This window comes from Rousettus aegyptiacus, unplaced genomic scaffold (genome assembly GCF_014176215.1).
Source record: "Rousettus aegyptiacus isolate mRouAeg1 unplaced genomic scaffold, mRouAeg1.p scaffold_m13_p_9, whole genome shotgun sequence".
In the NCBI taxonomy this organism is placed as follows: domain Eukaryota; kingdom Metazoa; phylum Chordata; class Mammalia; order Chiroptera; family Pteropodidae; genus Rousettus; species Rousettus aegyptiacus.
In genome coordinates, this window is record NW_023416312.1 from 87,098,344 (window position 1) to 87,117,508 (window position 19,165).

Below are 19,165 nucleotides of genomic sequence, written 5' to 3' on the forward strand. Positions count from 1 at the left end.
TCATTATTAAATAGTCTCATTACATACTCGGATTGAAAGGAAATTACAGCAAAAAGAGAAACAATTCTGATAAAATAGGAAAATGGTATATGTTCTGCTGAAGTAGCTAGAATGAGAAGTCAGATTTCTCAAGAACAGGACAAATAAAATAATTTTAGTTTGACTTCATGTGTATTTGTAAAGTAAAACTGAAAAATGAGAATATATATACCTCCAGCTAATATATGTATATAATTATGCAAGAATAACCCTATCCCATGAGATTTCCAAAATATTTTAAACAGATTTAAGAGGGAATTTTATGTGCACATATGTATCGTCTTTACATACTTACATGAGAAGCAAGGTTTTAATATGCTAAATATTACTTTCTCATTGATACATTCATTTGAATAAACAGTTATTAGGCAGTTTAAGGGCCATAGTATTGAGATGCAGTTTGTCCCTTCTTCACTCACCCCTCAAAAATTCATGTAACTCTGCTTTTATGTCTAGCTGGCTTTCTGTTCTATTGCTATCACCCTGTCCTACATCCAGTCTCCATCTGCCACATCTGATTTCTACTGTTTTTCTTCTTTCATTTTCTTCCTCATCTTATTCTGCCTCCTGATGTTTCTCCTTATGTTAGCCTGCTTTCTCATGATACAGCTGTTTTTATAAACATCTCCAGACTGAGTGGTCAACGGACTAATTTCCCTATGTCAGATATCATCTTAGAGGCTGTTTTCTTACTCTTTGTATTGTGGTCCAATAATTTCTTCAGACTCCTTTCAAGTTTGGAGCCATGCTGGAGGTTTGAGAGTTGTGAACGGTTGGTTTTCGGATAAAGTCAAATGTGTTTGCAGGGCTGTGTTATAGACAGTCTTTGAAACCATGAATCATGAAAAAGAAATGAATGATTTACATTATGATAACTCTAAAACTTCCTTTTATAAAACTAAAGCAATCAAAGTTGTCTTCAGGTAAGGTGATTGATTGCTCCTCAAAATGTAATGTAAAGGATTTTTTAGAAAAACCTTCAACATTTGTCAAAATCTATAGAATATGCACCACCAAGAATGAACCCTAAACTAAACTACGGGCTTTGGTTAATAATAATTTATGAATAATAGCTCATCACTTGTGACAAATATACTACAGTAATGCAAGATATTAGTAATAGAGGAAACTGGGAGGCAGTGCTGAGGTCCAAGGAAATTGTACTTTCTGCTCAGTTTTTCTGTAAACCTAAAACTGCTAAAAAAAATCTATAAATTAGAAAAAAAACCTATACATTTGGGATTCAGAAAAGCAAAGAATATGTCAGGCACTTTTTATTATTAACATGTAGATTAAAGTGCAGTGTTTGTTCTTAAGTACTAGTAAAATAAGAGAAGTGTTTCTCTTTGAGTGACATAACTTATATCACAGGTGCCCTGAAAAGTGTGCTAGCTTCTGAAAGAGTGGCCCTGTACTGCTAACCAGCATCAGGTTGCACAGTAGTTACTGGACAGGTCAGTGTTCGTATTGGGTTGGAACTTTGCCACCATCAGGGCATTGTGCCATCTTTGAGATGGAGTGGAGCCCCAGACTTGACAAATTTCCTGCCCTGTAACCCAATGAGTCCTTTTTTGACCCATGATTTGTAGTGTCACTAGCAAGAGTGGCATTTGGTGAACTCATGGCAACTCTTTGAGCTAATATCCAGGTCAGAGTTTGATTGCTTTGGGCCTAAGGCTATTGCAGGGCTTGTAGAAGAATTGACCTAACACCAGAACCTCTGTGCAGTTACTCAGTATGGTCAGTAAACCCATGTGAAAAGATTAGGTTTGTAAAAGTCTTATTGTAAATGGTTTCTATAAATTGGAACTGGGTGATTATTATGAGCAACCATAAGCATATGTTGCTTTCTTGAGTTGGCTGTGAAACAAACCATTCTATGGTAGGTGGTAGTAAGCAGGGGTGGGAGTACTGGATCTGAGAGAGACATTGAAACGCGAGGTAGATAAGCAAATGTTGTGGTGATGTTAAAGTCACTGGAAGAGAAAAAACTGACAAACCATCAAGGATTAGAACATGAATGAGGGTGATCACTCAAGGAATGGAGATTTTGGGGAAGTGGTTGTTTAAGGAACGTGTCCATTAGTTCTGTGATTAGACCCAGGGTGAAAAGCTTCATACAGTTACCTGAAAAAATACTAATAAAGGGGAGTTGGTTATAGAGTTCAATTATTTAACTTATTAAAATTTATTTTGCCTATCAGAAGTAACTGTTATATATGGATCTGTTATGTATACTCATTGTTATACCTATTACTAGACAAACTTTTACGTAATTTTTCTTGGCTTCACTGCCTATCCAATTGACTATACTGTACATGTGGTCCTACCTCTCTTAGAAGTAGTAGATATTAACAGAAGAAAGGGGAAAGAGGGAGAACAGGAATAACTCTCTCAAGTCACAATTCATGATGGAGACTGGGGATTCCAGTTCAGTTGCCAAGATCACAGGTTACTCTGTGCCAGTAGTGAACCAAATAGTAGCACAGCGAATGCATTCCTGTGGTCACCTTCACAATTATACCACATTCTGTAACTGACTTGATATTGTACAGCAATTCCAGTCCATTGTAAAGATGGCAAAATATTAATCTGACCAAATCATAAGGTATAAATGGGCATAGTCAGTCCTGAGGCCTGGCATGGTAATGCTTCTCCTAGAAATAGCTGGAAGGTCTTGGGAGGTGTAATGGCCATGGCATGCAAGGCAGGTGTGTGACAGCATCTTTTTGCCCCTCGCTGCTCACCCACTGCTTCTCACAGCTCTTTGGCTCCTCTTCATCTCCCTTTTCCTCTAGCTCCTCTTTACTCTTAATTCAGTTACTTGTAGGTTTTCTGTTAAGGAACAAGGAGGGCCTCATCACAGATGTTAGGGGACCATTGGCCTTAGTATTCCAACTACCAGAGCAGAGGACATTGACTTCCCTAATTTCCAAGTTTTCTCTGCTGCATTGGCTTGTTAGGTATAAAATGGAACTTAGGGTACATTGTAAACATCTTCTGACACATAAATCGAGTTGAATTGTGTCCCCATATAAACTTAGCATTCCTTACACTTTTAAAACCCCTATAATTTGACTTTATGTTCTTATTACTGACCCTAGAGCAGATACCAACAATGTGTGGACTGATGTGAAAGATTTACTCTATGGCTAATTGATTGGAGCAGGGCTGCCCAATTGCAAGCATGGTGCCAAACACAGTTTATAAAGTATGAGGCAGAGGAGTACTTCATAAAATGAAATCAGCAAATGTTTATTGAGTGCTTATTCTATGTGCAGGGCACTTTGCTAAGGCTTGCTAGATGCTGTGGAGAATATTAAAAACAAAAGTGATCTCCTCAAGCAAAGGACATCCATCCTAATTGGAGCTGTTAGAGAAGCATTAAAGATGTGGTGGAAAGAATATTGAACTGAGGTGGGTGGGGTGGCGAGTAGAGAATTGGGAGTTTTGAATCCTAGCCCAAGTTCTGCCAATAACCATCTTGTTCTTGATCCCTTGGGCAAATCACTTTCCCTCTTAAGGTCTCAGTTTATAAAAAGGGAATTGGAGTAGATCATCTCTTAAAACATTCTGAGGATTGGTTCATAAACAAATATGTTAAAAAGTTAAACTAACAGTATAAAGCAATAATAAAAGAGATTCCAGAAGATGGAACATTTTAATTTTGCAAAATAAAGTGCACATATAATAGTTACTATTGTATGTACAGTAAGACCTCACTGAACATCATTGATAGGTTCTGCAACTTTAAGTGAAAACAACATATAACAAAACCAATTTTGCCGTAGGCTATTTGATATAAACAAGAGTTAGGTTCCTGTGGCATCGCATCAACGTTGTAAGAAAACAACATTGAATGAAATGATGTTATTCGAGGACCTTCTGTATAATATATATATATATATATATATATATATATATATATATATATATATATATATATACTATATACACTTTTAAAACCCCTATAATTTGACTTTATGTTCTTATTACTGACCCTAGAGCAGATACCAACAATGTATGGACTGATGTGAAATATAATTATACTAATTATGACTATAGGGCAGCAGTTCTCAAAGTGGTGTCTTTGGACAAGCAGCATCAGCATCACCTGGGAGCTTGTTAGAAATGCCAATTCATGGGTCCACCCCAGACTTACTAAATCAGAAACATTAGGGGTGGGGCCCAGCAATATGTTTTAACGACCCCCTCGCACCCAAGAGATTCTGATACCCACTAAACTTTGACAACTATGGGCTATAGGAATTTGGGGTAGTGGTTCTCAAACTTTGGCTGCACATTAGATTCATCTGGGGGAACTTGGAGGGTACCCAGACATCACTAGTTCTGGCTCCCCAGATGCACCTAATTCAGGAATCACTGTTTTACGTGAAGGTGGCATGAGCCAAAGAACCTGTTATTCCCCAGTGATGACAAACCTCAGTGGCAGGGAGTCAGCCAAAGCCAATGTTGAGTATGAGGGAAAGTGAAAAGTGGCTTTGGGTCTGATTGGAAGGCCTTGAATTTCATGCTAGAAATTTGGCCTTTAGATTACAATGGAGGAAGCTCTTGGGGAAAGGGAGCATGATATGTTCAAGGTAGTATGTTTGAAAGATTATTCTGGCAGCTATATGAAGAAGGGAGCATGCCCATAGTTAAGTCTGATGAAGTAAGTGTAGGTGTGAAGTGATAATGGGCCAAATTAAAATTGTAGAAATGGGATTATAAGGAAGAAAAAGTATGAAAGCTCTTTTGCGGGACTTGGTAAAGATCGTGGGAGTGAGGGTTAGTGTTAGAATATCTGGCTCAGGAATTCCAGACTTCTGGGTCAGCCAGTGCTCTCTGAAATGCATCTACCAGAATTGTCATGTTTTATGGATCTGTCCTCATTTTTTTGTCCCCCATTGTTTTGATTTAAGAGTTCTAATTTGGGGAGTGGGTATTCCCCAGTGAGTTATATAAAAATACAGAATTGTAGTCACCCGGAAAGCTACTCATGATCATCATGGCAGGGGGAAAAAATAACCCTGTTTCTCTTAATGAAAGAATGCTTGAAGTTTTGGGAAAGTTGTAAACTTGGCAATGAGTAATTCAAGTCTATCAGTCAATTAAGTGAATATTTATATTATCATTTGTTTTATTTGGAGCTGTCGTAATTGTCATTGAAAAGACATCAATCTCCATATTTTTAAAACAAAACAAAAATACCATTGAACATTAGGGCAAAGGGCAAGAATTTCAAGGTTTTAACTTTGACTTTAGCAAATATTTGTTGCTCCATTTTTCTTGCTGGATTTTACCATTGGATTTAATTCTTTTGCATTGTTCCCATTTGTTTCCAATGCTTAATCATTGTAGTTTCCTCTATTCTGTTATTGATGGCTTTTTAATCAACATTCTTAATGTTTTTTTTTACTTTTATATTTTTCTTATATTTTCAATTGCTCGTTAGCCAGCAATTATGCAAAAAATATACACAGAAAAATCGCTATGGTCTTTTTAAAACCTTTTGACTCTTGTCACCCATTTCTCTCACCCCACCCCCCACTCCCTGCCTCTGCCAACCACCAATCCATTCTCTGTATTTGAACTTATTTTTGTTTGCTTTGTTTTGTTTTGTTTTAGGTTCCACATACAAGAGAGATCATATGGTATTTGTGTTTATCTGACTAATTTTGTTTAGCATAATACCTTCGCAGTCCATCCATGTCATTGAAAATGGCAAGATTTTGTTCTTTTTTATGGCTGAATAATGTTCTATTATGTATTGTACCACAATTTCTTTATCCATTTATCCATCGATGGACACAAGTTGTTTCTATATCTTGGCGAATGCTTAAGTGAACATAGGGGTACATATATCTTTTCAAGTTAGTGTTTTTCTTTGGATAAATACCCAGAAGTAGAATAGCTATATCATATGATAGTTCTATTTTTTTGAGCACCCTCCAAACTGTTTTCCATAGTGGCTCCACCAGTTTACACTTGCATCAGTGGTGCACAAGAGTTCCCTTTCCTCCACATCCTCACCAGCACTTGCTGTTTGTTGATTTATTGATGATGGCCATTCTGACAGGTGTGAGGTGATTTCTCATTGTGGTTTTGATTTGCATTTCCCCAATGATTAGTGAGGTTGAGCATCTTTTTATGTACCTGTGGGCCTTCTCTATGTCTTTTTGGAAAAATGTCTTTTCAGACTTTTGGCCTATTTTTTAATCAGATTGATTAAAAAAAAATTTTTTGCCATCGAATTGTATGAGTTCTTCATATATTTTGAATATTAGTCCTTTATCATATATAATTTGATGTATGATAAGGTAAGATACATGATTTGTGAAGATTTTCTCCCATTTGGTAGATTGCCTTTTTATTTTATTGATGTTTTCCTTTGCTGTGCAGAAGCTTTTAGTATGATATAGTTCCACTTATTTATTTTTGCTTTTGTTGCAAAAGTAGTCTCAATGTTTTAATACTCCAGTCAAAAATAAATATATTTTATTATTACCCCTTTATGACCAAAAAATTATTTAAATTTACCTCCAGAAGTGGCCCATAAAAAAAAGAGTTCCTGAATGTTTAGTTGGGGCATGGTGGAGGCACTGCTTATCTTTCCATCTTTAGTGAGTTTATAGGTTGTGTCATATTGGGGAAGAAAGACACTTTTTTATTTACTAGTTTAGAAACCTATAAAGCAAATTCGATGTTTTGAAGTATTACATATATTCCAGAGCAAGGTTTAAATGGCTAACCACTGTAACTTTGGTAAAGCGCTGCGCATTTTAGTTTTCTGAAGGAACTGTAAAAAACTATAGCAAAATTTAGAGTGATCCCAACTTTAAACGTGTAGCGTGTATCTAGTAGATACCTTTTAAAAATATAACCTATCTTTTCCCAAACTGAATAAAGATAACAACCTTTCTCTTCCAAATCATGAAGAATATTATGATTATACTATATAAAATAAATGTAGAAAATAGTGCGGAATAAATGACCTTCTAGGCATAGTATAGAGTATATCATGAGATACACAACACCAGATATACTTTATACTAAATCTTAATGTAAGGACGCAAAATTAGATTTTATTATTTTACTATAATGTAATATCCTTTTGTTTTTATTAATTTAACATTGTTAAAGATATGATTATTTTACAGATCTTGATTATGTTGAAATTAATAAAAATGAGACATCTTTTATCTGAACCATTTATTTATAGCGGTAAATTATTTTGCTGAATAAGAACCAGTTTATTAGTTCTTATGTTAAAAGAAGTGAGCCAGTGACCATCTCACTTGTATTTATTATGTTTTATGATAATATTTAAAATGTCTTTCGAATGCTGTATACGCCAGTGTTTCCGACTATCATGGTAGTGTAAGCATTTGAATAAAAGTAGAATAATTGAGAAGTCTAAGCTGCCCGTTACCATCACAAGTGTACCTAATTAAGATATTTGGGGCTCACTGCTCTGTGGTTTCTTAGGTGGGAGAGAATATTCTGAACGACATGATTAAGGAACGGTTACCATGACAATCGCATTTAAAGAATTTAGAGGAGACAATGAATCTGTAGGGCTCATCCATTTTGATTGATTCAGCTGGTCTTTTAGGCTCATTCAAACAGCTGCTGTCTCTGGATTTTATTTTTCCACACAATTCACCCAATTGGTGATTTGGGGATCATTTAAGCTTGGCCGACAGTAGTGATAGACTCTCCAGTGTCTGTGGCCACAATACTATTGTTAAAGCTGAAGGAGAATGATTGTGTATGTTAAATGTCACAAGAACATAGCTACTGGCTTCTTCTGGAATGATGTAAATGGTTTGTCTAATTTTACTTATTAATTCTGTCAGGGTGGGATAAGATTAACATGATTTATTTTTAAGTATGACTGACCCTAAAGTGTTTGGGTTTTATTTTGGATTACTTCGCTGTCATCACATTTTACCCAGTGTATTTGGCCGCTGTTATGTTTTTATTCTTGCGCAATATCATCAACACAGTTTGTATTACATCTGGTCAGAGGCACAGTTACACACTGGAGATTCAAAAATACACATAACTCTACCTGCTATGTGTCTTCATCCTCCCAACTCCAACTAAATGTTAAGCGAGATACACTAGCACAGACAGTAAAGTGGAACAGAACTACAAAAGCTGTTAAAATCTCGCTGAACATTTTTATCATTCTGTGCAGTCTAGTTATTCATGGTGAAACCATAAACTGTGGAACCAAAGACTCCCTGGCCAGGGCCCAAATTGGAACCCAGTGTGAGAGCCCTGTCTGCTCAGCCTTTGGGCCTTTCCCTCTTCTGCCCTCTGGAGGGTGTCAGGGAGCATGACAGGCAAGGACTTACTCTGATAGGGAGAGCCAGTCTTGGTGTGGTTACTAAAAGACAAGTTCTCTGCCCCTCGCCCATGGGGGCCCCTCAAAGCCTGAACTTATAGAGGTGGGGAGCAGACAGAGATAAGGCAGGTAAGGTATTTGCAGGGTTGGGGTCTTAGGGAGGAAGCTATTCTGGTTCTTTAAGCAGATAACCAGATTCCTTCAATTGGAGCCCAGTATGTATTGAATCCATCTCCAGGAAAAATTGATTCTGGAAGGGTAAGTAAAATGAAATAGTATATTAAGGCTAAAGTGTAATGGATTCAGGTTTCAAGTTTAAGTTAGATTGAATTTAAAGAGGGGTATATGTGGTACTATTTGTGGCAGCATATGAAATGGTTATCCAAATTTGATAACATTTGTACTATGCCTGCTGTAAGTGTAGTGATAATTATAGATATCATATTCAGTGAGTACCTTTCATGTGTGTGGCATTATTAAGTGATTTACATGCATTGCCCTCTTGCTACCTTACAGCTGAGGTAGGTCACCATTATGATGTCAAGAGAGATTGTACAGCTAATATGAAGTGGAGCCAGTATTTGAACCCAGGCATTTTGATTCTGGAGCCCTTGCTCTGAACTGCTGTGCCATTCTGCAGTCTTGCTGCAGCTGCAGGAAAGGGTGTGGCACCAACTTCTAGATATAGTGAGTTCCATATGAGCAGGATGTGAGTGGTGGGAGATGAGACTGAGCAAAGCCTTTTATATATGCACACCATTCTAAGCACTGGCAGATAGAAAATAAGGGATTTCAGTCCCTGCCACCAACAAACTTGAAGTCCTGTAGGACAAACAACACCTAATAAGAAATAATGCATATTCATAGGATAGAATATGAAAATATTATCTATTTAAGTCTAGGTAGGAAGAGGACTAGAAGGGGTTCCTTTGAAGTCACTTTCAAACATTCACTTTGAAAATTAGCTCTTCACCACTGGCATGCATTCGCTTTCTACGGGGCTTGTGACCTGACACAGGGGAACCCTGTCTCTAGTCAGCAGGCTTGTCCATTTTGAGTTCAGAAGACTTATCTTCAATTATGACATTTGTCATTAAGATCTCTAAACAGATGAACCCATTAGCCTGTTTAGGTAACTGGACCAGCTATTTTCCAGTATATTAACATTTTAAAATCTCTAATCATGGCTTGTTTGGTAGGCAGCCTGAAAACGGATGGGGGGGCCGGAGGGGCTCAGTTCTGAGCCTGGTTATAATCCTTGGTTTATGTTTGCCCTGTTTCATTTGGTAGATACTCCTTGAGAGCCTCCTATGTTCCGGGCACTGTTCTGGCCACGGGATTAGAGCAGTGAACAGAACAGATGGGCCCTGCGCTCAGGGAACTCTTTTCCTCAGATTTCATTTGCTGGTAAACACTTCACAGTTGATATAAAAGTACTTTTTGGTATGAGTTTCAGGATTTCACACATTGGGGTAACATAGTGATCACACTTCCTGTCTTTTTAGTCCCAGACAGCCCTTTCTGAATAATGGCAGAGGAGCAGATCTAATGGGGGTGACCGTGCCTGTGGGGTTGAGCTGTACTGTCTCTGTGTGGTGATGGGAAAAGCACAGGGCACACCTGTTTCCTAGTGATGCAGAACCATCCGCACAGGGATGAGCCTGCCCACCAGCCTGCATCCTAATCCTGTTGTTGATTGGAGATAACTTCATCGGGCACATGGCACCTCGTCACCATGGCAACACCTCTAAATATTCCTCTGGTGACTTGTGCTCCACATTTTGTCTGGATCCGAGAGCCTCCTGTGGCAAAATATTCTAAAGATGTCAAAAGAGAGGGAAAGAAAAGGCTCAACTAATAAATCTAAACGACTGAGTCATTTGTTTTGATTACCCGGGTGATTGCCAAATGTTAATTTAAAACTGAAATAGGCCATGAGCTCACTCCGCTAACAATGCTGAGTGTTTGAGCTAATACAGCTTGATAATGAGGTGGCCAGATCCACTGCCGGTGAGAATGTTATGTGATAAACAGACATCTGGGGAAATATGCAGAACATGTTGGCAGTTTTCCTTTAGCTTTAAAGGGTTGTAAATACAAAGTAGAATGGCTTGGATTACCATGAGCCATTTCAAAAGAAGTTGACTTTTTTTTTTTTTTTAGAATTTCAAACTTTTCTTCTAAAAGGGTAACTTTGCCTCTTGATTCTTTTTCCTAACTTAGGCACATTGGAAGTTGTTGACAACTGTATCCACCCCTTGTCGAATACATCCCATTCTCCACACATCCAGTGTGAGGTAAGTTTTACTAATTGCCACAAATTCGTACACTGCTCTCCAGCCTTCCAATTTGTGGTGTTAGGGTCAACATTGTACAAATAGCTTTATTTGTACAGTAGATTTAAGAGGGTTTATTTTAATTGACCCAACCATTATCACTGCTTACCCTAAATATTAGCTCTCTGGGGAATGCCTATTCAAGGAAAAACAAATCTCATTTGCTTTTAATTTGGGGGCATGGAAAGTAGATGTGCCAAGCACAACAGAATTGTTAGATAGTCTGCCTGAAAATAAAGATCTACTCATGTCACAGCATGAACAGTAGGGAGCAGGAAAGCTTCAGGAAGCAAATATTGGTGTTGAAGGAGGAGACTCTTGCTGACAACTGCGAGGAGGTAGGGCTGACCCAGTCAACTGCCAGTGAAAGGAGCCAAGGTGCAGGAGGCCTCTGTAGAATCTGGTGTTAGGAACACCAAAGAGTGCTTCCATTGGCTTATATTAACATGGGCCAGTAGATTTTTTTCTGATTAGTACTAAAGTTCAGAGCACCGCTACATTGGTGCGAGCAGCGAGACAGACCAGCCCTGTCATTTAACATACATTAGATAGGCATCCTCTGTCCTCTTCATTTAGCCACTGTGGCTTCTGTCTACTCTGTGATGATCCAGATTACCTATTTCTCCCTTTGAGAGACTAGATATTCCCTTTGAAAATAATGAAAGGGGGACATCTCAAAGCTGGTTCATCCAAGCACAGTGGAAAGGGGTCCCAGTCTCCATGTGTTTATAAGAAGATGTAACATTTGTCAGCACCGGACCAGCTAGGATTTCCAGCTTCATCCACCAAAAGGTTTTGTCTTCCTCTGCACTTCACCCAACTTCAGGCACAGTCCCACATTTGGTATGAGTTCTTTTATTTCAGTTAGGGTGTACTCTCACTAGGTGGTGATAGTTGCCTTTATGATTACATCAACTTGCTGCAGAATAATTCACAGCTTAAAAAATATGTATTCAAATACCTGAATGTATTAAACCTTAAAGAGTAAAAAAGTAGGACAGCTTTTTACTAATCTGAATTTTTTGTCTAATGTGAATTTTGTCAATTTCATCAGTTATGGTAGAGGTTGGAAGCCCTTCCTAGGACCTGGGGCTTTACTTTAGCCTGATGACAGAAGCTTCAGCAGATTCTCTCAGCTGCCATAGATTGACTCTTCCATCTTTGGGTCTAAGCCCATTTATCTAAAACAGTTTTGAAAAAAAATTTAATGATATAAACCTATTTTAAAAAAAAATCTTAGGTCTAACCACAGCAGAGAACACCAAATCAGAACTACTTTGGCTCAAGTAGGAGACTGACTCTCTCACCCTCCTCAGAGAAACCATTCCTAGGGCAGTTGGAAAGCACAGTGCTCTGTATAAAGAATGGAGATTTTTAGCCCTGAGCCCTTTCATGGCTCTTATTTTTATTTTTCCATGGAAACAGAGACTAGATTGTTTAAGGAGGTACACAGAAAGGTAAAGCATCCTCCCATCAACTTAATTGGAAATGCCAACTAGGTGAAACCTGGCCATTCACATACATCTTATGCCCTTGGTCATTCTATAGCATCTGCCACTTTGACAAACTTCATCAGTGCCAAAGTTCAATAGAAATTGTGTGTACAAGACTATATTCTTAAAATGGAACCTTTAATTGAAGCTTTTTGAACACATATTTGAAGTAGTTTTGTGATATTAAGACTACCCAAAGACATCTATAATTGGAACCAAACTTGGGTTTTCTTTTTGAGGAGTGAGTTTCTTAGGTGAGTTATTAAATAGAATCTGTTAAATTCTGTTTCACTGTGATGGAAACATATAGGACTGATGTAAAACAGTTCAACAGTCACAATACTGTTGTATCTTGTGATCTTTCTTCCTCTCATTCATTCATTCAGCTGTACTGTGTACCAGGCCAGGAATGTAGGAGTGAGCCAAACAAAAATAATAATACATTTTGGTCTGATAGTCTTCAAGTGTGGGACAGTCCTAGATTATTTTCCCTTTTCCAGATGAAGAAACTGAAAATTGATTTGCCTTTTTAAATTAAATTTCCCAGTATTGAGTAGACCAGTTTGGGTTCATGGTACAATTCAGAATCCTTATATCCAGTCAGTTCTTCAAGCCTGCAATTTATGCTACCTCCATAGATGCATGTGCAAATAATAAAATATGTAGTAATTGCTGGGAATGCAGCTGTGCCTGAGACCCAAATGCCCCCAAACTGAAAACAAATGTAAATGGTATATTTCACACTCTGTTTTTTAAATATTATTTTGGAATAATTGAACAGTTTAGGAAAATGGACTTTGCAGTTTCCACGGGAGGATATTTTGTTCTTGTTTTTGTTTTTCAAATGATAATGTGTCCCATTTTATGCACACACAGCATTTGTCATAGATAAAGTTTATAATTCGATAGCTTGAAATTACTTTGTTTTGGCTGCCTGTTAGTTATGGAATTATTGGGAACAAAACTTGAACACAACATAATTCTCAATGTATACATGAGCTGGGTATTCAGTGTGTTTGTTTCTGTTGTAAGGACGATATTGGTATATTCAACATATATTTCACATCCAGGAAATATATTTTTTTATCACTGATATGGACATTTTCATTATTTGGCAGTTTTAATAATCACAAAACACAAAATTTTAAAATATAATAGTCATAGAGATTTGATTTTTGCCGTTTATATTAATACGACCTCTCTCCTTGGTACACTAGCAGTAAGCATGAAAATCAGCACAGATGGGTTACAAAAACTTAAAGAGATTGGAAATCATCAGTTTAGAGCCAAAGTCTCAAACTGGTGGGCTGGATCTGGCACAGAGAGGTGTTCTTTTAAATTTTTAAGTGAATTGCCAGCATTAAAAGTTGAGAGATTTCACATTTTTACAAATTAAAGATTTTCAGCTTCTCTTGAAATATCAGATCTGGCAACATTGAGCCAGCATTCCTGTTTGGTAACACTAGTCTGAAGCCAAATTACTGCTGTATCTTTAGATGGGACATGAACTCTGAAATTTGCCACAGCCTCCACTATGTTATCTCCTTGACACTAAAGACAAGGGCAGTTGCTATTATCTGAATGTTTTATTCATTTGTAAGACTTGCTTGGCTCATACCTATGTGTGTTTTTAACCTTAGGTCTAGATGAAATTGAGGCTGCAAACTTAGATTCATCTTTTCCCTCAAAGTGTCAGCTTATTACTTTTCAGGTACATAATATTGAGTGATGTCCATTTTAAAGGGGTGCAGTAAAAGGGTTTAAGGGAAACATTTGAACAGAGGAATATCTTCTGGTGGTGCCTGATTAAGAGAAGGAGCATCAACAGAATTCAGAGGATTCCTGTGGTCTACACCTGTCCTTCTCAGACTTTAATGTGTAGATTCTGATACAGCAGGTCTAGGGGAGGGTGCGAGATTCTGCTTTCCCAACAAGCACCAAGTTACACCACTGCTAGTCTGGAGACCCACCTCTCTTTGAGTAGCAAGGGGACTCTACCCTAAAGCAATCTTAAGACAGCAATACAGTGATTGTTCTAAATATCTTTTCATTGGCCTGAGAAAAAGAAGGAGATTTTAGCTAGGCTGAGGGTTGAGTCTTTGCAGATAAGCCTGCATGTACTTCTTGTTGCAGGATTAGTTAAAAAATTCAATTATTTTTAATACAGCACAGCCCATGTAAATGATAAACCGAACCTTTAAAACTTGTTTCAAATTAAGTGCTTCTAGTAAAAATAAAGGCTAGATATATTAAAGCTCAAGAATCATGAAATAGGGATTAGAGCTTTTCATTTTATAATTGTAGGAGAATATATGAGACTCTTTAGAAAACTTATAAATAAGACCACAGAAAATAGAATAACTATGAAATCCCTGAATATATAATAACCTTGTAAACTATAAAATGATAGAATTCAGAAGGAGATCAACAGGTTCAAATATATAAAAATTTGCTAAGAGAGTAGATTTTAAGTATCCTTAATACACACATGTGCACACACGCACACAGGTAACTGAGGTGATGGATGTGGAAATTAACTTGATTTTGGTAATCATTTCACATTGTATATGTCAAATCATCATGTTGTATACCTTAAATATGTACATTTTTTGTGAATTATACTTCAATATGGATGGAAAAGTAACTAGTGAAAAGGAAAACACACCAAGAAAAGTGTGTGATGAATTTGACAAGATAATTAATTTCCGTGTATGCACAGAGCTCATATAGATCGTAAGGCCTGGCACAGGCCTGACATGTGGTAGATGTGCCATAACTGTTGGCTGAATGAATTCTGCAGTAGGTAGACAGGCAAAAGACACGTTATTTCACAAAATAAATGCATGGAAGAACTGTTCAGCCTCTCTGGTATGTAAGAACAAGCATATTCAAATAGCAACAAAGTACAGTTTTCACCCATTAAATCAATAAAAACAAAAAGAAAACCCTACACTAATATGGTTACCTTGAAAGTGATAAATACTGACTCACTGCTGGTAGCACTGTAAGTTGGTAAAAGCCTTTTGGAATATTATTTGGCAATATATGGCAAAAGTCACAAAGACTTTTTGGTACTTCTTGATCCTATAATTCTATTTTGAGAAATGTGTTCTACGAAACAAACTGTTCTAAGGGGAAAACTTTATGTTGTGGGTATTCATCACTGCGTTATTTATAAGGACACAAAATTAGAAAGAATGTCCACCATTAGAGTAATGGTTCATTTATTCAATACATAATTTTGATTAAGTAATTATGATACCTCTATGCAGTGGAAGTCTATGAATCTGTTAAAAATTATAATTGTGATGTTTGCAGAGCAATATGAAAGAATTTGTGTAATATTGCCTTACTACAAATAGCAGGATGCAAAATTGTATATGTGCTGTGATTTTAACCTTGTAAAGAGATATGTACATGTGGACAAGGACTAAACGGCACATGGACAAATGTGAGTAATACTTTATTTGAGGTTTTATTTGTTTTGTCCTATCGTTTGTACATCTTACCGTAAGTATATGCTCACTAAGAGGTTGAGGATCTTCAACTTTTACCTACTAAAATCAACTCCATATAAGGAGCACTGTTCCTACTGGTCACACAGTATGTGTTTAGTAAATAACGATGAAACATGGTGAGGACTGCTGTGCAAAGCGTAAGCATAGAGTTCTGATGTTATAGTTCCTGCTTGCTGCTTTGTTCTATCATCTTGAGCTCCCATTTGTCCTTCTTCTGTTTCCTATGGTTGATACAGAGGCATCTGGGTGTCCCACGTGACAAAGTATAAATATTTGTCTCAGAGCTTTTCATTAGTGTGTAGAAGTGCGAGAGAGTGGATCTTAACATCTAAAGGCACAGTGTACAGTGAAGTAGAACCTTAATGGAGCGTAATTCAAGGATAGTGCCTATTTCATCTTCTGGTTTCATTTAGGTAAGCAACAAAAATTCTAGTATCATCATGAGCCTCCTTCTTTCAGCATCCATTCTCATTCAGTTGTATTCCCTATTTCAGTCAGATATGCTTATTTTCCTGTTGTAAGTATGCTTTTCTCCTTTAATTAGGTCAGTTACTTCATGTCTGTTTTTCTTTTTTTGACATAGTTTCCTCTGGCTTTAGCACCACATATTTTTCCCATATGTCATTGCCTCTGGAGCTTCATGTTGCAATCGTTTTTCAAGGGGAACAGAGAGCACATTACGAAGGGGATAGCTCTTGACTCTTTGCCCGCCCTTTGCCTCCTTGAGCGTTCCTATTTCTTTTGGGCCTAGTTCTGTTGGGTTTTGTAGTCTTCATCGTCAGTTATGTTTGGACTGAAAGATACTTAAGTAAAAATAATGGTAAGTCAGAGATATGTCTGGCAAAGGTGCAGCACATTTGTTAAGGTTACTGGTTTATTTATCTCCCCTGTCTCTATGGTGACTAAATCTGGAGCTGGGATTTAATGGACTTAATTTTGACCTCTTGTGCATCTCCTAACTTTCCCAGCCTCTGATATAGAAGGAATTCATTTACACTTTAGGAGATAAACTGCCCTATTTAGAGAAAAAGTCCAAACTGGACCCTTGAAAAGTAGAATCTCGAGAGTCTTCAATCTTATGCCATCTTCTAGCAGAGCTCATGTAATATTGCACTGGTAAGGAAAGCTGAGAAGTCTTTTAGATCCAACATTGCTAATGGCCCCAGGAAATAATTTTCTTTTCAGTGAAATAAAATATTTAGTTAATATAAATGAGCTGAATCTCCTTTATCCATTATAGGATTATACATTTACTTGCATATATATGCTTAAATCATATTTCAGAGTTCAAGTATATTCAATTGTGCCATGGAAGTCCACAGGAAAGGTTGGGTTTGACTAGGATTCCTATGGAAGAAGTCAGATCTGGACATTGAAATTCAAATCTAGTGTTCCATCTATACCTAATTGAGATGAAATGAAGACATGGATATTTGACCTCTAAGGTGGCTAAAGTCAAACCATCTTGGACTTCAGTTGGTTCAGATGACCCTTTAAACTTTTTTTATCCTCTCCCATATTATCCTTTGAGTTTACAAGCTTACTCCAGTTTCAGGAAATTTAATAATTTATCTGAAATTGAGTCAGAGTGCTTTACTTTATTTAAGGCTAGTGTATACTGTGTTAGTTTACTCATAGATCATTTATATAAGTCCTTTCATCTTCTCTAGGAACAAACTCACATACATGAATTTTTTTAAAACCAGAATAAGGAGTCTAAACATAACTGATGATGAAGACTACACAACCCAACAGAACTAGGCCCAAAAGAAATATGAATGCTTAAGGAGGCTAAGGGCGGGCAAAGAGTCAAGAGCTACCCTCTTCATAATGTGCTCTGTTCCCCTTGAAAAATGATTGCACAAAGGCTGAGATGAGCAAAGCAATGTAAATGCCCCTACATCCTTATTCTCCAATAAAATATTAGAGTTCAGATCTGTCATCAAATTCCATTTAAGTCTAATAGGAACTTGTGAATACTTCATATTTTTATTAAGATTTTTTAACTTTATAAAATTCAATGGGTATGGAATTTGTTTTAAGATTTTCCCCATCATCAGCTCTTCTATTAATAGGACAAAGACTTGAGAAGCCAACAACAGATGCTCACTTGTAGAAGAGATCCATACTTGTGAGATAAATGTTGGATACTCATTAAGTTCTGGGTTTGAAACCTTGCCTGATGTGTTTTGTAACTGTGAACTGAGAAAATATATTAGGTCACAGTAATAACTAAATCATATAAATTTTATTATGGACAGTACAATAAGCATAGCTAAGGTCAAAACTTTTACAGAAATCAAAATGTTAAGACCCAAAGCCCTTAATAATACTTGAGAAAGAATAGCATGTCTATCATCATCATTAATCATTGTCATTATCATTATTTTCTTAACAGTCTTATGTGCTGAAAGCCAAGTATGGAGAACTGTGCTAATAATAGTTAAATTTATTTTATTATTTCTTTAATTGTTAATATTTCAGTTTTGTTTAAACAGCTCTAAGATCAAATCAATTTAAATAAAAAAGGATGAAATATATAAAAATGCATTTAGAATAGTAGCCTCATTCTCCTGTCCTATCAGCCAGATAAGCCTCACACTTTGTACAGTATCTGTCAGTGAAGGATATCCATTTATTAGATGAACAATTAGTTTCTTTAAGAGTTCTTCACCTAGGTAGTAAAGCAGTGGTCTTCAGTTAGTTTGGTGAGAAATTGTGGTATTTGTGAGTTTGTTGGTATCTCTTAAACCATGTTATATGACCATTTTTATGCATTATTCAGGGTTACAGATTAATAATTTACTTAAGGCATTCCAAGTGTTTCTTTCGCAGAACCAGTGGAGCATTTTCTGTGGATTCTGAGAGTTTGCATACATAGTTGTCACTATACATGGGCTAAAGGATTCGTAATCCATAGTGCCTTTTGCTCACTAAAGTGGTTCAAATGCTAGGATGAGCTCCACCCTTGGCATTGGGCTCATGTGATGGGTTTGAACCTGGAAACAATGCAGTATATTCCATTATTTTTAGCCCATCTTTTATGTTCTAAGCTATGTTCTCTGTATTGTCAGTCCTCACAGATTTTACACAGGATCTTGACCCAACCTCTTTGGTCCTCTCCTGGGCATTTTCCATTTTTATTATGGGGACAACATAAGGCACAGAGTCAAGGATTTGGTTGGGGTTACTGTCTTAAATTGTCCTCTGCTTTTCCAAGGAAGCTGGAAGCTCCTTGGGAACAAGAATACTGAGTTTTCTTTGGTGTCTTCCATATCATTTATTATTTAGTGCCAGAGGCTTAGTAGTCATTTACTAGAGCTACAATTAGGTAAGTGAAAGGCATTTTATAAATTACAAACCATAGCATTACTGTGGTATTACACAGGACATTCTCAGGATCTTTGTTTGACTGCCTATTCCCCT

General features: G+C 36.9%; 1 protein-coding gene across 6 annotated transcripts in view; it reads left to right on the forward strand.

Annotated features, from left to right (window-relative positions):
• Positions 1–19,165, forward strand: part of FHL1 (four and a half LIM domains 1) — a 57,832-nt gene that overhangs the window by 10,133 nt on the left and 28,534 nt on the right. For all 6 annotated transcript variants that reach the window (XM_016127508.2, XM_016127499.2, XM_016127498.2 and 3 more), the window contains exon 2: positions 10,616–10,689. The gene's annotated coding sequence lies outside the window, so the exon portion shown is untranslated. The remainder of the gene's footprint in view (positions 1–10,615; positions 10,690–19,165) is intronic.